The following is a 17,272-nucleotide window of genomic DNA, read 5'->3' as shown; positions in this document are numbered from 1 at the left end:
TATATGCACACACATATACGTGTGCGTGTATACCAGAATTCAAAATTTTGTGGAATTTAGAGCCATTTATTCTCTATGTCTACATAGTAGATTTTTAGTTTGCAACCAATTATTCAATATTTGGCCTTTCCTCATAGCACAAACAAAATCCAACAAACCCCCCAAACTTAAGGGAAAACTTCTTATTTTATTTGTCCTGAGGATGGTAATGAATTGGCCATCAAAAAATAAATAGATTGGAGCTGAACCCTTTTAAATCTACCACACAACACTGGCATCACACTGAGGAGACTGGTTCAAGATGGCGGAGTAGAAGGACGTGCTCTCACTCCCTCTTGCGAGAGCACTGGAATCACAACTAACTGCTGAACAATCATAGACAGGAAGACACTGGAACTCACCAAGGAGGATACCCCACATCCAGAGACAAAGGAGAAGCCACATTGAGAGGGTAGGAGGGGCACAATCACAATAGAATCAAATCCCATAACTGCTGGGTGGGTGACTCACAAACTGGAGAACACTTATACCACAGAAGTCCACCCACTGGAGTGAAGGTTCTGAGCCCCACGTCAGGCTTCCCAACCTGGAGGCCCAGCAACAGGAGGAGGAATTCCTAGAGAATCAGACTTTGAAGCCTAGTGGGATTTGACTGCAGGACTTCGACAGGACTGGGGGAAACAAAGACTCCACTCTTGGAGGGCACACACAAAGTAGTGTGCACATCGGGACCCAAGAGAAGGAGCAGTGACCCCATAGGAGACTGAACTAGACCTACCTGCTGGTGTCGGAGGGTCTGCTGCAGAGGCAGGGGGTGGCTGTGTCTCACTGTGAGAACAAGGACACTGGCAGCAGAAGCTTTGGGAAGTACTCCTTGGTGTGAGCCCTCCCAGAATCGGCCATTTGCTACACCAAAGAGCCCGGGTAGGCTCCAGTATTGGGTTGTCTCGGGCCAAACAATCAACAGGGAGGGAACCCAGCCCCACCCATCAGCAGACAAGTGGATTAAAGTTTTACTGAGCTCTGCCCACCAGAGCAACACCCACCTCTACCCACCAGCAGTCCCTCCCACCAGGAAGCTTGCACAAGCCTCTTAGATAGCCTCATCCACCAGAGGGCAGACAGCAGAAGCAAGAAGAACTACAATCCTACAGCCTGTGGAATGAAAAACACATTCACAGAAAGACAGACAAAATGAAAAGGCAGAGGACTATGTACCAGATGAAGGAACAAGATAAAACCACAGAAAAACAACTAAATGAAGTGGAGATAGGCAACCTTCCAGAAAAAGAATTCAGAATGATAGTGAAGATGATGCAGGACTTCGGAAAAAGAATGCAGACAAGATTGAGAAGATGCAAGAAATGTTTAACAAAGACCTAGAAGAATTAAAGAACAAACAAATAGAGATGAACAATACAATAACTGAAATGAAAACTACACGAGAAGGAACCAACAGCAGAATAACTGAGGCAGAAGAACAGATAAGTGACCTGGAAGACAGAATGGTGGAACTCACTGCTGTGGAACAGACTAAAGAAAAAACAATGAAAAGAAATGAAGACAGCCTAAGAGACCTCTGGGAAAACATTAAATGCACCAACATTCGCATTATAGGCGTCCTAGAAGGAGAAGAGACAGAGAAAGAACCCGAGAAAATATTTGAAGAGATTACAGTTGAAAACTTCCCTAACATGGGAAAGGAAATAGCTATCCAAGTCCAGGAAGTGCACAGAGTCCCACACAGGATGAACCCAAGGAGAAGCATGCCGAGACACATAGTAATCAAATTGGCAAAAATTAAAGACAAAGAGAAATTATTGAAAGCAGCAAGGGAAAAGTGACAAATAACATACAAGGGAACTCCCATAAGGTTAACAGCTGATTTCTCAGCAGAAACTCTACAACCCAGTAGGGAGTGGCATGACATATTTCAAGTGATGAAAAGAAAGAACCTACAACCAAGATTACTCTACCCGGCAAGGATCTCATTCAGATTTGATGGAGAAATCAAAAGCCTTACGGACAAGCAAAAGCTAAGAGAATTCAGCACCACCAAACCAGCTCTAAAACAAATGCTAAAGGAACTTCTCTAAGTGGGAAACACAAGAGAAGAAAAGGACCTACAAAAACAAACACAGAACAATTAAGAAAATGGTAATAGGAACATACTTATCGATAATTACCTTAAAGGTGAACGAATTAAATGCTCCAACCAAAAGACACAGTCTCGCTGAATGGATACAAAAACAAGACCCATCTATATGCTGTCTACAAGAGACCCACTTCAGACCTAGGGACACATATAGACTGAAAGTGAGGGGATGGAAAAAGATATTCCATGCAAATGGAAATCAAAAGAAAGCCAGAGTAGCAATACTCATATCAGATAAAATAGACTTTAAAATAAAGAATGTTACAAGTGACAAGGAAGGACACTACACAATGATCAAGGGATCAATCCAAGAAGAAGATATAACAATTATACACATATATGCACCCAACATAGGAGCACCTTAATACATAAAGCAACTGTTAACAGCTATAAAAGAGGAAATCAACAGTAACACAATAACACTGGGGGACTTTAACACCTCACTTTCACCAATGGACAGATCATCCAGACAGAAAATTAATAAGGAAACACAAGCTTTAAATGACACAATAGACCAGATAGATTTAATTGATATTTATAGGACATTCCATGCAAAAACAGCAGATTACCCTTTCTTTTTTTTTTTTATAATAGTGTTTATTTTTACTTGTTGACAGTTTGCTTTATTTATTTATTTATTTTTGGCTGTGTTGGGTCTTCGTTTCTGTGCGAGGGCTTTCTCTAGTTGTGGAGAGCGGGGGCCACTCTTCATCGTGGTGCGCAGGCCTCTCACTATCGCGGCCTCTCTTGTTGCGGAGCACAGGCTCCAGATGCGCAGGCTCAGTAATTTTGGCTCACGGGCCCAGTTGCTCCGCGGCATGTGGGATCTTCCCAGACCGGGGCATGAACCCGTGTCCCCTGCATCGGCAGGCAGACTCTCAACCACTGCGCCACCAGGGAAGCCCCAGATTACACCTTCTTCTCAAGTGTGCATGGAACATTCTCCAGGATAGATCACATCTTGGGTCACAAATCAACCCTCAGTAAATTTAAGAAAACTGAAATCATATCAAGCATCTTTTCTGACCACAGTGCTATGAGATTAGAAATGAATCACAGGGAAAAAAAACCGTAAAAAACACAAACACATGGAGGCTAAACAATACGTTACTAAATAAACAAGAGATCACTGAAGAAATCAAAGAGGAAATGAAAAAATACCTAGAGATAAATGACAATGAAAACACGAAGATCCAAAACCTATGGGATGCAGCAAAAGCAGTTCTAAGAGGGAAGTTTATAGCTATACAAGCCTACCTCAAGAAACAAGAAAAATCTCAAATAAACAATCTAACCTTACACCTAAAAGACCTAGAGAAAGAAGAACAAGCAACACCCAAAGTTAGCAGAAGGAAAGAAATTGTAAAGATCAGATCAGAAATAAATGAAATAGAAACAAAGAAAACAGTAGCAAAGATCAATAAAACTAAAAGATGGTTCTTTGAGAAGATAAACAAAATTGATAAACCATTAGCCAGACTCATCAAGAAAAAGAGGGAGAGGACTCAAATCAATAAAATTAGAAATGAAAAAGGAGAAGTTACAACAGACACCATAGAAATACAAAGCCTCCTAAGAGACTACTACAAGCAACTCCATGCCAATAAAATGGACAACCTGGAAGAAATGGACAAGCTCTTAGAAAGGTATAACCTTCCAAGACTGAACCAGAAGAAATAGAAAATATGAACAGACCAATCACAAGTAATGAAATTGATTAAAAATCTTCCAACAAACAGAAGTCCAAGACCAGATGGCTTCACAGGTGAATTCTATCAAACATTTAGAGAAGAGCTAAAACCCATCCTTCTCAAACTCTTCCAAAAAATTGGGGAGGAAGGAACACTCCCAAACTCATTCTATAAGGTCACCATCACCCTGATACCAAAACCAGACAAAGATACTACAAAAAAAGAAAACTACAGACCAGTATCACTGATGAATATAGATGCAAAAATTCTCAACAAAATACTAGCAAACAGAATCCAACAACACATTTAAAGGATCATACACCATGATCAAGTGGGATTTATCCCAGGGATGCAAGGATTCTTCAATATACACAAATCAATCAATGTGATACACTATATTAACAAACTGAAGAATAAAAACCATATGATCATCTCAATAGACACAGAAAAAGCTTTTGACAAAATTCAATGCCAATTTATGATAAAAACTCTCCAGAAAGGGGGCATAGAGGGAACCTTCCTCAACATAATGAAGGCCATATACGACAAACCCACAGCAAACATCATTCTCAATGGTGAAAAACTGAAAGCATTTCCTCTAAGATCAGGAACAACACAAGGAGGTCCACTCACACCACTATTTTTCAACATAGTTTTGGAAGTCCTAGCCACAATCAGAGAAGAAAAATAAAAGGAATACAAATTGGAAAAGAAGAAGTAAAACTGTCACTGTTTGCAGATAACATGAAACTATACACAAAGAATCCTAAAGATGCCACCAGAAAACTACTAGAGCTAGTCAATGAATTTGGTAAAGTTGCAGTATACAAAATTAATGCACAGATATCTCTTGCATTGCTATACACTAATGATGAAAATTCTGAAAGAGAAATTAAGGAAAAACTCCCATTTACCATTGCAACAAAAAGAATAAAATACCTAGGAATAAGCCTACCTAGGGAGACAAAAGACCTGTATGCAGAAAACTATAAGACACTGAGGAAAGAAATTAAAGATGATACTAACAGATGGAGAGACATACCATGTTCTTGGATTGGAAGAATCAACATTGTGAAAATGACTATACTACCCAAAGCAATCTACAGATTCAATGCAACGCCTATCAAATTACCAATGGCATTTATACAGGACTCGAACAAAAAATCTTAAAATTTGTATGGAAACACAAAAGACCCCGAATAGCCAAAGCGGTCTTGAGGGAAAAAAACGGAGCTGGAGGAATCAGGCTCCCTGGCTTCAGACTATATTACAAAGCTACAGTCATCAAGACAATATGGTACTGGCACAAAAACAGAAATATAGATCAATGCAACAGGACAGAAAGCCCAGAAATAAACCCACGCACCAATGGTAAACTAATCTATGACAAAGGAGGCAAGAATATACAGTGGAGAAAAGACAGCCTCTTCAATAAGTGGTGCTGGGAAAACTGGACAGCTACATGTAAAAGAATGAAATTAGAACACTCCCTAACACCATACACAAAAATAAACTCAAAATAGATTAGAGACCTAAATGTAAGACTGGACACTATAAAACTCTTAGAGGAAAACATAGGAAGAATACTCTTTGACATAATTCACAGCAAGATCTTTTTTGATCCATCTCCTAGAGTAATGGAAATAAAAACAAAAATAAACAAATGGGACCTAATGAAACTTAAAAGCTTTTGCACAGCAAAGGAAACTACAAACAAGATGAAAAGGCAACCCTCAGAAGGGGAGAAAATATTTGCAAACGGATCAACGGACAAAGGATTAATCTCCAAACTATATAAACAGCTCATGCAGCTCAATATTAAAAAAACAGACAACCCAATCAAAAAATGGGCAGAAGACCTAAATAGACATTTCTCCAAAGAAGACATACAGATGGCCAAGAGGCACATGAAAGGATGCTCAACATCACTAATTATTAGAGAAATGCAAATCAAAACTACAATGAGGTATCATCTCACACCAGTTAGAATGGGCATCATCAGAAAATCTACAAACAACAAATGCTGGAGAGGGTGTGGAGAAAAGGGAACCTTCTCGCACTGTTGGTGGGAATGTAAATCGATACACCCACTATGGAGAACGGTATGGACGTTCCTTAAAAAACTAAAAATAGAATGACCATATGACCCAGCAATCCCACTACTGGGCATATACCCAGAGAAAATCATAATTCAAAAAGACACATTCATGCCAATGTTTATTGCAGCACTATTTACAATAGCCAGGACATGGAAGCAACCTAAATGCCCATCGACAGACGGATGAAGAAGATGTGGTACATATATACAATGGAATATTTCTCAGCCATAAAAAGGAATGGAATTAGGTCATTTGTAGAGACATGGACGGATCTAGAGACTGTCATACAGAGTGAAGTAAGTCAGAAAGAGAAAAACAAATATTGTATATTAACGTATATATGTGGAACCTAGAAAAATGGTACCGATGAACCGGTTTGCAGGGCAGGAGACAGAAAAGTAGAGGACTAACATATGGACACCAAGGGGGAAACGTGGCGGGGAGTGGTGGTGGGATGAATTGGGAGATTGGGATTGACATATATACAGTAATATGTATAAAATAGATAACTAGTAAGAACATGCTGTAAAAAAAAAAGATATCTGGGAGTTCCCTGGTTGCCTAGTGGTTAGAATTCCAGGCTTTCACTGCCATGGCCCGGGTTTAATACGTGGTCAGGGAACTGAGACCCTGCAAGCTGCACAGCTCGACCAAAGAAGAAGAAAAAAAAAGATATCTGCACTCCCATGTTTACTGCAGCATTATTCAGAATAGCCAAGATGTGGAAGCAACCTAAATGTCCCTCAGTGGATGAGTGGATAATGATACCATGCTATATATACTGGAATGGAATATTATTCAGCCACGGAAAAGAAGGAAATCCTGCCATTTGCACAACACGGACAGACCTTGAAGGTATTATGCTAAGTGAAATAAGTCAGAGAGAGAAAGAAAAACACTGTATAATCTCACCTATATGTGAGAATCTAAAAAAGGTGAACTTGTAGAAACAGAGTAGAATGGTAGACACCAGGAGCTGTGGGTAGAGGAATTGGAGAGATGTTGGTCAAAGGTTATAAACTCGCAATTAAAAGATGAGTAAGTTCTGGAGATCTAATGCTCAGCCTTGTGATTATAGTCAACAACACTGCGTATATACTTCACAGCTGCTAAGAGAGTAGACCTTAAATGTTCTCACCACAAAAAAGAAGTGATGTGACGTGGTAGAGGTGTTAGCTAAAGCTATGGTGGTAATCATACTGCAATATATAAAAGTATCAAATCAACAAATTGTAAAGCTTAAACTAGCACAATGTTATATGTCACTTGTACATCAATAACAAATATATTTTGAAAAATTTCTATGCATTCATTCAAATATTATATATAATACGAATATAAATGTATACTAAGATACTTGTATTAATATTAATGGGGCTTGACTGTACATATTATTTTTTAATTTTTATTTTATATTGGAGTTGAGTTGATTAACGATGTTGTTAGTTTCAGGTATACAGCAAAGTGATTCAGTTATATATATACATGCAGCTTCTTTTTCAAATTCTCTTCCCATTCAGGTTATTACACAGTACTGAGCAGAGCTCCCTGTGCTATACAGTAGGTCCTTGTTGGTTATCTATTTTAAATATAGCAGTGTTGTACATATCAAAAATAAATAAATAAAAGCAAAAATAAAATGAGACTTAATCAAACTTACAAACTTTTGCACAGCAAAGGAAACCATAAACAAAATTAAAAGACAACCTACAGAATGGGAGAAAATATTTGCAAATAATGCAAGTGACAAGTGCTTAATTTTCAAAATAAACAAACAGCTCATACAACTCAAGAACAACAACAAAAACAATCCAATCAAAAAATGGGCAGAAGACCTAAGAAGACATTTCTCCAAAGAAGACATACAGATGGCCAACAGGCACATGAAAAGATGCCCAACATTGCTAATCATTAGAGAAAGGCAAATTAAAACTACAATGAGGGGAACTTGCCCGGTGGTGCAGTGGTTAAGAATCGCCTGCCAATGCAGGGCACACAGGTTCGAGCCCCGGTCCAGGAAGATCCCACATGCCGCAGAGCAACTAAGCTTGTGCACCACAACTACTGAGCCTGCGCTCTAGAGTCCATGAGCCACAACTACTGAGCCTACATGCCACAACTACTGAAGCCTGTATGCCTAGAACCCGTGCTCCGCAACAAGAGAAGCCACCTCAATGAGAAGCCCATGCACCGCAACGAGGAGTAGCCCCCACTCGCCACAACTAGAAAAAGCCTGCGTGCAGCGATGAAGACGCAACGCAGTCAAAAATAAGTAAATAAGTAAGTAAATAAATAAATTAATTAAAAAAAACCCCAAAACTGCAATGAGGTACTACCTCACACAGGTCAGAAGGGCCATCCTTAAAAAGTCTACAACTAACAAATGTTGGAGGGGGTGTAGAGAAAAGGAAACCCTCCTACACTGTTGGTGAGAGTGTAAACTGGTGCAGCCACTATGGAGAACAGTATGGACGTTCCTCAAAAAACTAAAAATAGAGTGGCCTTATGATCCAGCAATCCCACTACTGGGCATATATCCAGATAAAACTATAATTCAAAGATACACACACCCCTATATGCATAGCAGCACAATTCACAATAGCCAAGACATGGATGCAACCTAAGTGTCCATCGACAGGGGAATGGATAAGAAGACGTGGTACATATATACAATGGAATATTAGTCAGCCATAAAAATGAACAAAATAATGCCATTTACAGCAACATGGATGGACCTAGAGATGATCATACTAAGTAAAGTAAGTCAGAAAGAGAAAGACAAATACCATATGATATCACTCATATGTGAAATCTAAAATATGACACAAATGAACTTATCTATGAAATAGAAACAGACTCACAAACATAGAGAACAGACTTGTGGTTGTCAAGGGGAAGGGGAAGGGGGAGGGGTGGGCTGGGAGTTTGGGGTTAGCAGATGCAAACTAGTATATCTAGAATGGTAGCACAGGGAACTATATTCACTATCCTGGGATAAACCATAATGGAAAAGAATACAAAAAAGAATATATATATATATATATATGTATGACTGAGTCACTTTGCTGTACAGCAGAAATTAACACAACATCGTAAATCAACCATACTTCAGTAAAATAAATAAACTTTAAAAATACTGAAATGACTAATGGCACCTGGGTTTGAATCACTGCACTACTTTTCCTAGTTTTTCTTCCTCTCCAACTTGGTCTCAGCTCTTTGTCCCCCAGCAGGGATTTGCTGCTGCCCATTTCCCAGATCTTGCTTTCAGAAACCATTCCCCTCACTTCACACAGAAAGTCACTCGATTACTTAGTTGGGTTGGCTGGAAGCTCAGCCCTCTGTATCCTGCTACCTAAGGGCTAGGCACCATTAAATGTTCTGAAGTGGCCTTTGGTGGTGCTCATTCTTAACCATTCATGTGTGAACAGAACATGGAAAACTGGAAATTAAATATCTACGGAATGAAGAGTAAATTTAAAAATTGTCAGGGGACAAGACCTGTTTCTCCATGAAATATACCTGTTATATAATGATTATTAAATGTTAGTACAATGCCAGGATTGCTTTTTTGCCTTTTTCATCAGGTTAATGGAAAACATAAAGCTTTTCGGTTAATAAACAAAATTTGCAAAATCATAATACCTGAAAGTATTGGGTTGGCCAAAAAGTTTGTTCGGGTTTTTCTGTAAGATGTTACGGAAAAACCCAAACTTTTTAGCCAACCAATAGATTTTAAAACTCTCATTTATTTTTTAGGTTAAAGTTTATAAAATCTATTCAACCATTAAGTCAACCATTTATATATATTTTTTGCATCAAAGTTCACAATATATGTTCAAAACCAGATATACTGGTTCTTCAATTACACAAAAACATTTATCCAACACTTCACCTGAAAGAAGTATTAGTATACAGAGCTTTTGTGTAAACCTCACGGAACTGGATTTCAAACCTCAGAAACACAAAGGAGATATTTTTGAGAAACATTTAATTACATTGGGAAAAAAAAAGAGAGCACTGGAAGATCATGAAATGGATATCATTTCACGAGACCAGATTGAAAACTGGCTTCTTCCTTCTTTCACAAACTGTCCATGTAGCCCTGGTGCTTGTGATTGACACTGGCATCACTGACGTGCCGAACCACTTTTCTTTCTTTTTTTTTTTTTTGCGGTACGCGGGCCTCTCACTGTTGTGGCCTCTCCCATTGCGGAGCACAGGCTCCGGGCGCACAGGCCCAGCGGCCATGGGTCATGGGCCCAGCCGCTCCGCAGCACGAACCCGTGTCCCCTGCATCGGCAGGCAGACTCTCAACCACTTGCGCCACCAGGGAAGCCCCCGAATCACTTTTAAAATATTTACCCTAACATTTTGGGTGCCTTACATAAAATCTGAGTCAGTCAAGCAATTCAATCCCATACATACTTCCTTATTAGATGTTACTGCATGCCAGGTGCTGTAGGGGGACAGAGAAGTTTAGGGCAATGCCCCAGAGCACAGGGAACTGCTGATCCAGCCGAAGAGAGAAGGCCAGGCCTGCAGCAGTGCAGGAGCTCACTACACACTTCTTAAGGGCATGCATCCTCCACACGCATGCACGTGACTCACGTGGAGCAGACATTCAGTGAAAAGGAAAAGCCACGTGGTGCAGGGCTTTGCAGGATGGGGAGGACAGAACAGCTAGGGAAGACCCCGGAAGACCCAGCAAGGCAGTGAGAATGGACACAGGAAAGGACGGGAAAGGAGAACAGTAACCAGGTGTTTATAACGTTCCGGACTCCATCCATGCATTGTCTCCCTAGGTCCTCATATCATCCCATCAAGTGGCTAATACTCTGCCTGTGTTTCAGAAGAGGATATTGGGGTGCGGACTCAGATTCCCACAGCTGCGCTTTTCGCATGACACACCTCCTCTGTGAAAGCCTCAAAGGGGGGAGTGCTTCGATGAGCAGCGTCCTCACTCGATAAATGGTGAGACAGGAGCGCAGGAATTCAAACGCATGTTCAAAACTGAAACGGCCAATCTGGGTCATGATCAGCTCCTCCTGTCTGCCAAGCGGCACACTCTCCTCGTCTATAAATCCTTCTCATATTTAATAAATGTCCTTGTGTTTGGCCCTTTGTTAACTTATGAGGTTTTTATTTCCTCGTGACAATTATCTCCAAAGTGAGGAATTAACAATCCAGTCAGTATGGGTCTGTGGCTGAGCAATTAGAGAAATGCGGTTCTTGCTAAAACCCTCACCGGTCTGTGAGCTCCTGGAGGGAGAGAGTCGTTCCACCAAATCAAATGCTCAAGTCAGCGCTGGTGTTAACGGAAGGGCAGAATGGCTCTGAGAAATTAGTGAGGACCACAGATTTTTGCTTAGGTCACGTGTGTACCTCTTCATTGGCTTAAATTATACACAGATGGATAGACATTTGAGGCTCAAAGATGCCACAGAGATTTACAGAACATAGATTCACTGGAAGACGGGTTTCTAAGGTCCCTTCCTCACTCCCTTGATCTTAACCATTTCCGTTTCATTTCAGGCCCTCTTATGACCCCCACTGTAGGGGCCAAAGATCTCTAATGGGACTTCAGCTCATACACGGCGTTACATTTCTTTCCTTTTAAGGACGTCTCTTCTTTGAGACCTGCAAACATTTATCTTCTTCCGTGTTACCAGCAGCAGCATGCTGCATGAATCCATGATTGTATTTTGTATCTTCAGAGCTCACAAACTTTTAACTACAATGTTTTTTTAAAAAATAAATTTATTTATTCATTTTTGGCTGTGTTGGGTCTCCCTTGCTGTGCACAGGCTTTCTCTAGTTGCAGCGAGCGGGGACTACTCTTCATTGCGGTGCACGAGCTTCTCATTGCAGTGGCTTCTCTTGTGGAGCATGGGCTCTGGGTGCCTGGTATTCAGTAGCTGTGGCACATGGGCTCAGTAGTTGTGGCTCGTGGGCTCTAGAGCGCAGGCTCAGTAGTTGTGGTGCATGGGCTTCATTGCTCCGCAGCACGTGGGATCTTCCCAGACCAGAGCTCGAACCCGTGTCCGCTGCATTGGCAGGCAGATTCCCACTGTGCCACCAGGGAAGTCCCAACTACAATGTTTAAACTCACCAGAATGCTGTAGCATAAAAACATTTCTTGTCAAAGAATATTTTGAGGTGATATTTTTAAAGCAGAATATTACTAATTTCATTGCAAAAGAAAAGAAAATTTGGTTGCCAGCTTACTACTGTAAAAAAATTGTGTGCAGAATGGAGAAAGTGAAAAAATAAAGAAAACCCAACCCTGTCATCTGATATTCTTCCATAATTTTTTATGCAAATGACAAAATCGTACACATAAATGGGGTCATATTTTCTTTAATTTACATATATTTTTTAATAATCTGTCATAGACATCTTTCTGTAGCAATAAAGATCTATTTTATGCATTTGAATTCTGCATAGTATTCCACTGCATGTACACATCATGATTTACTCCTATTGAGAGAAAAGTTGGTTGTTTCTAATTTTCAGCTTTTTTCAAAAAGGGTGTCATCGGGCCTCCCTGGTGGCGCAGCGGTTGAGAGTCCGCCTGCCGATGCAGGGGATACGGGTTCGTGCCCCGGTCCGGGAGGATCCCACGTGCCGCGGAGCGGCTGGGCCTGTGAGCCATGGCCGCTGAGCCTGCGCGTCCGGAGCCTGTGCTCTGCAACGGGAGAGGCCACAACAGTGCGAGGCCTGCGTACCGCAAAAAATAAAAAAAAAAAAAAAAAAAAAAAAAAGGGTGTCATCAATATTAATTTATATACATATATTTTATCTACTTCTTTTGCCCTTATCCTTTGGATAAATTCCCAGAAATTGAACTTATGGATCAAATGCTATGCAAATAAACAAGTTTGCTATGTAGTGCTAACCTGCCCTCTAGATATTCTGTGCCAATTTTTATTCTAACTAACATTATGTAAGGATATCTATTCCCACACAATCTTTAGCAATTTAATTAATCATTAAATTTTTTCCAAATGGCAAAAATTGATACCTCAGTTTTGTTTTCATTTGTATTTCTTTGATTATTACTGATGTTGGGTGTATTTTCTTTTGAGTAATGTCCATTTGTAGTTCTTCTATGAATTGTCTATTTATATTTTTCTCCACTGCTTTAATGGAGGTGTTTACATTTTTCTTGTTTATTTCTAAGATCTCTTTGTATATTATGGATCTTAAATCATTGCCATAGATGTTGCAAATATTTTCTCCACATTGTCATTTGTTAACATTGTTATAAATTATGGCAATTTTTACATTTAATTTTTAACATATCTGGAATTTATCTTGATGTCATATGGGAAAATCTAGCCTAATTTCCCTCCAGATGGTTTAGTTTCCCCAGCTTCGTTTACTGAATAATTCATCATGGTGGATCGATTGAAGTAATGGCCCCAACGAGCTCCCTGCTCCCTGCATCCAAGCTCTTTGCAAGTGTCTTCCTCTGCTGACTCTGCTTGGGCATCTGACTTGCTTTGTCCAATAGGATGGTAGCAAACATGATGCGAGCTGAGTTGAAAAGTGCCTGGGAATTGAGGCTCACCCCTTGCTGCTCCTGGAACTCTGTGCTGCATAAACAGGCCCAGGGAGCTTGTTGGATAGTGAGACGTGTGGCCCAGTCCCCCTGTTCCTCCCAGTGACTCCTGAGTTGTCTGAGTGAGACCATTAAAGCCTTCAGCTCCAGCCAAGCCACCAGCTGACCACACACCCCGGAGCACCCAGACCCAAGAATTACCCAGCTCACTCCAGCCCAAACTGCCAAACCACCAAACCATGAAGTAAATAAATGGTTCTTCTTTTAATCTACTGCATTCTTGGATGGTGTGTTTCTCAATAAAAGGTAACTGGTGTATCCTTCTTCTCTATACTGACTTGAATATCACACTTTTCGTGTGCTGAATTCCCATTTACACATGTGTCTGTTTCTGAGCTCTGTATTCTGTTTCTTTGGCCTGCTTGCTACTTCTTCTGGTAGCTTCACACTTTTAAACTTATTGTAGCTTTATGGCATGCTTTATTATTTGATAGGTTGATTTCTCCCCCATCATCCTGATTCTTCTTTTTTATTTAGCAGAAACTTGTCGAATTCACCCCCCCCAAAAAAAGTCTTGCTAGGATTTTATTGTTAATTGCATTCATTTCTTGGAGTATTTTGAATTTTCAGCACAGAAGTCTCTTATCTACTTGTATGTCCTTCAGCCACATTTGACATTTCTTCAGAAAGACCCCAGTAGGAGGTATATGTTAAAAGATTTGTTGTAAAAAATTGGTTAACAGGATTGTGGAGGCCAGTCCAAATCTGTAAGGCCATCCAGAAGGGCAGGCAGAAGACCTTGGGCGTGAAACGGCTGTCCACAGCTGGGATGCAGCTGGAATTTCTCCTCCTCCTTCTGGGAAACCTCAGTGCTGCTTTTAAGGCCTTAAACAGAGTGCATGAGGCCCCCAGATTACCTAATCTCCCTTACTTAAAAGTCAACTGAATATGGATTTTAGTTATGTTTACAAATGCCTTCAAAGTAACACCTAGATTAGTATTTGCTTCAACACTGGGGATATTAATTTAGCCAAGCTGACACAAAAAACACCATAGCATTTATATTAGTGATTTTTTTTGTTCCAGAGTTTTCATCTTATTTTCTCTTCATTGATTTTCAATAGAAAAACGAGTGATTTAAAAAATATTTTTCTTTAAAAAAATATTTATTTATTTATTTATTTATTTATTTATTTATTTATTTATTTATGGCTGTGTTGGGTCTTCATTGCTACGCACGGGCTTTTCTCTAGTTGTGGCGAGCAGGGGGCTACTCTTCGTTGCTGTGTGTGCGCTTCTCATTGCGGTGGCTTCTCTTGTTAAGGAGCACGCGACCTAGGCAAGCGGGCTTCAGTAGTTGTGGCACAAGGGCTCAGTAGTTGTGGCACATGGGCTTAGTTGCTCCGCAGCATGTGGGATCTTCCCAGACCAGGGATCCAACCCGTGTCCCCTGAATTTGGCAGGTGGATTCTTAACCACTGCACCACCAGTGAAAACATATTTTTCTTGTATCTTGTACCTCTGTGCTTTTGTTATGCTTAATAGATATTTTTGTTTTGTTTTTCAAACACGAATAATATTTTCATTTTCTACAGTCTTTTGTTGTCTTATTTCATTGGTCAGAACTTCCAGAAAAATCTTAAGGGATGTAAGACTTCTGCTTCTATGGACCTTGAGGGCATGATGCTAAGTGAAGAAGTCAGAGAAAGTCAAATACTCTATGCACTCACTTATGTGTGGAACCTAAAAAACAAACAACATGGGCTTCCCTGGTGGCGCAGTGGTTAAGAGTCCGCCTGCCCATGCAGGGGACACAGGTTTGTGCCCCAGTCCGGGAAGATCCCACATGCCACGGAGCGGCTGGGCCCGTGAGCCATGGCCGCTGAGCCTGTGCGTCCAGAGCTTGTGCTCCGCAACGGGCGAGGCCACAACAGTGAGAGGCCTGTGTACCGCAGGAAAAAAACAAAAAAAACAAACCCAAACTCATAGAAAAGGGGATCAGATTTGTGGTTACCAGAGGTGGAGGGTGTGTGTGTTGGCAGGCTGGTGTCGGGGCGGGGCGGGGGGTGGATTGGAGGAAGGTGGTCAAAAGGTACAGACTTCCAGTCATAAGATAAATATGTCCTGGGGATGTAACGTACAGCACGATGACTCTAGTTAACACTGCCGTGGAGGTATATTTAATTGTTAAGAGAGTAGATCCTAAGAGTTCTTATCACAAAGGAAAAATCTTTTTTTTTTGGTACCTATATGAGATGACGGGTGTTAGCTAAACTTACAGTGGTCATCATTTCACAATATCTAAGTTATTATGCTGTACATCTTAAACTTACACAGGGGTGTATCCCAGTTATATCTCAATAAAACTGGAAAAAAATGACTACTGACCACTATTCCTAATAGAATGACCCAAGGGGCAACAGTATTAGATATATTGATTACTTTAGTTCAGAAAAAGCTCTGACCATAGAATAATACCCACCCCACTCCCCCTCAAAAAAAGACTTCTGCTTCTAGACGTTTTAGACTGACCCTCTTTCTGGACACCACCCCTCCCCACCCCCCAGTCTGTGCAAAATGTAAGAACATTTTTCCTAAACTCTTCCACCTGCTTAGAAGATGGCAAGGCCTTAGAGGAAAAGAACCCAGAGTCTGAGCCAGGTGTTCGGGTCCACTTTTGCTCTGGGAGTGTTTGGAGATCAGGAACAGACAGAAAGAGCTGAGCTGTGTTCCCAGCCCCCCTGGGGCAGAGGTTGTAATCCAGGCCCTGCCAAGGGTGTGGGCCTAGCAAACCAGCCTTCACTGGGGCCTGCCTGGCTCTTCCAAACACTGGCCTATAAAGAGAATCTGGCAGAATCCTGTCCTTGCGTGGATTCTGGCCCAGATTCCAGCCATCTTGGTGGCCAGCAAAATTCTAAGCCCTTACGTTGAAGGTTGAGGTGACCCAGACTGCCGGCACCCCAGCTGCTTGGCAAAAGCAATTCTTTAAAAATTCTCTTTGGAAGAAGATCACATCATTTTGGTCTCAATTTCTACAAATAGTTTTTCAAGTAAAATAGCCAGCATACAACCAGGAAAAGACCCCCAAGTGGTAACACTCCATTAACAAGAACCCACAGAAATAATCAACAGAAACAAACTTACAAAGACTCCAGATAAGAGAATTATCAGGCAGAGGGTGACAAAGAACCTCGTTTTGTTCCTGCTTTGGAAGAAAATCATTTTTGTGTCTCACTATTCGTTATGACATTTGCTCCACTGACCAAGATAGGGTGCCTCTCACTCTTAAATTATTAAGAATTTTTAAAAATTAGTAATAAATATTATATCATATCAAATCTCTTTTCAGTATATATGCTTGGATTGTGACTTTTATCTTGAACTTTGTGGATTTCCTAACATTAAACCATTATTTCATTTCTGAAATGAATCCTAATTGGTGTTAGTGTGTTTTTAAAAGTATACTTCTGATTTTGTTAGTATTCTTATATTTATACTCATAAGTGAGACTGGTATTTGCTTTATTTGTGGGGTTTTTTTTGAGCCATCTGTCAGATTTTGGTATTGAGATCATAAAGACAATTGGAAAATTTAAAAAAAAACTTTTATGTTATGAATTTGTATTTTAGAAGGTCAGAATTATTAAGGATTGTCTGTTCTGTTGGTCTATTTTAGATTCTGCTCTTTTTGGTTTATAATTGTAGGTGATTTTGAGCATCTTTGCAATAGTATTTATTTTTTTGTGAGCTAATTTTGTCCTTAA

This window comes from Mesoplodon bidens (genome assembly GCF_964165515.1).
Source record: "Mesoplodon bidens genome assembly, chromosome: 6".
NCBI lineage: Eukaryota > Metazoa > Chordata > Mammalia > Artiodactyla > Ziphiidae > Mesoplodon > Mesoplodon bidens.
This window is presented reverse-complemented; position numbering follows the sequence as displayed.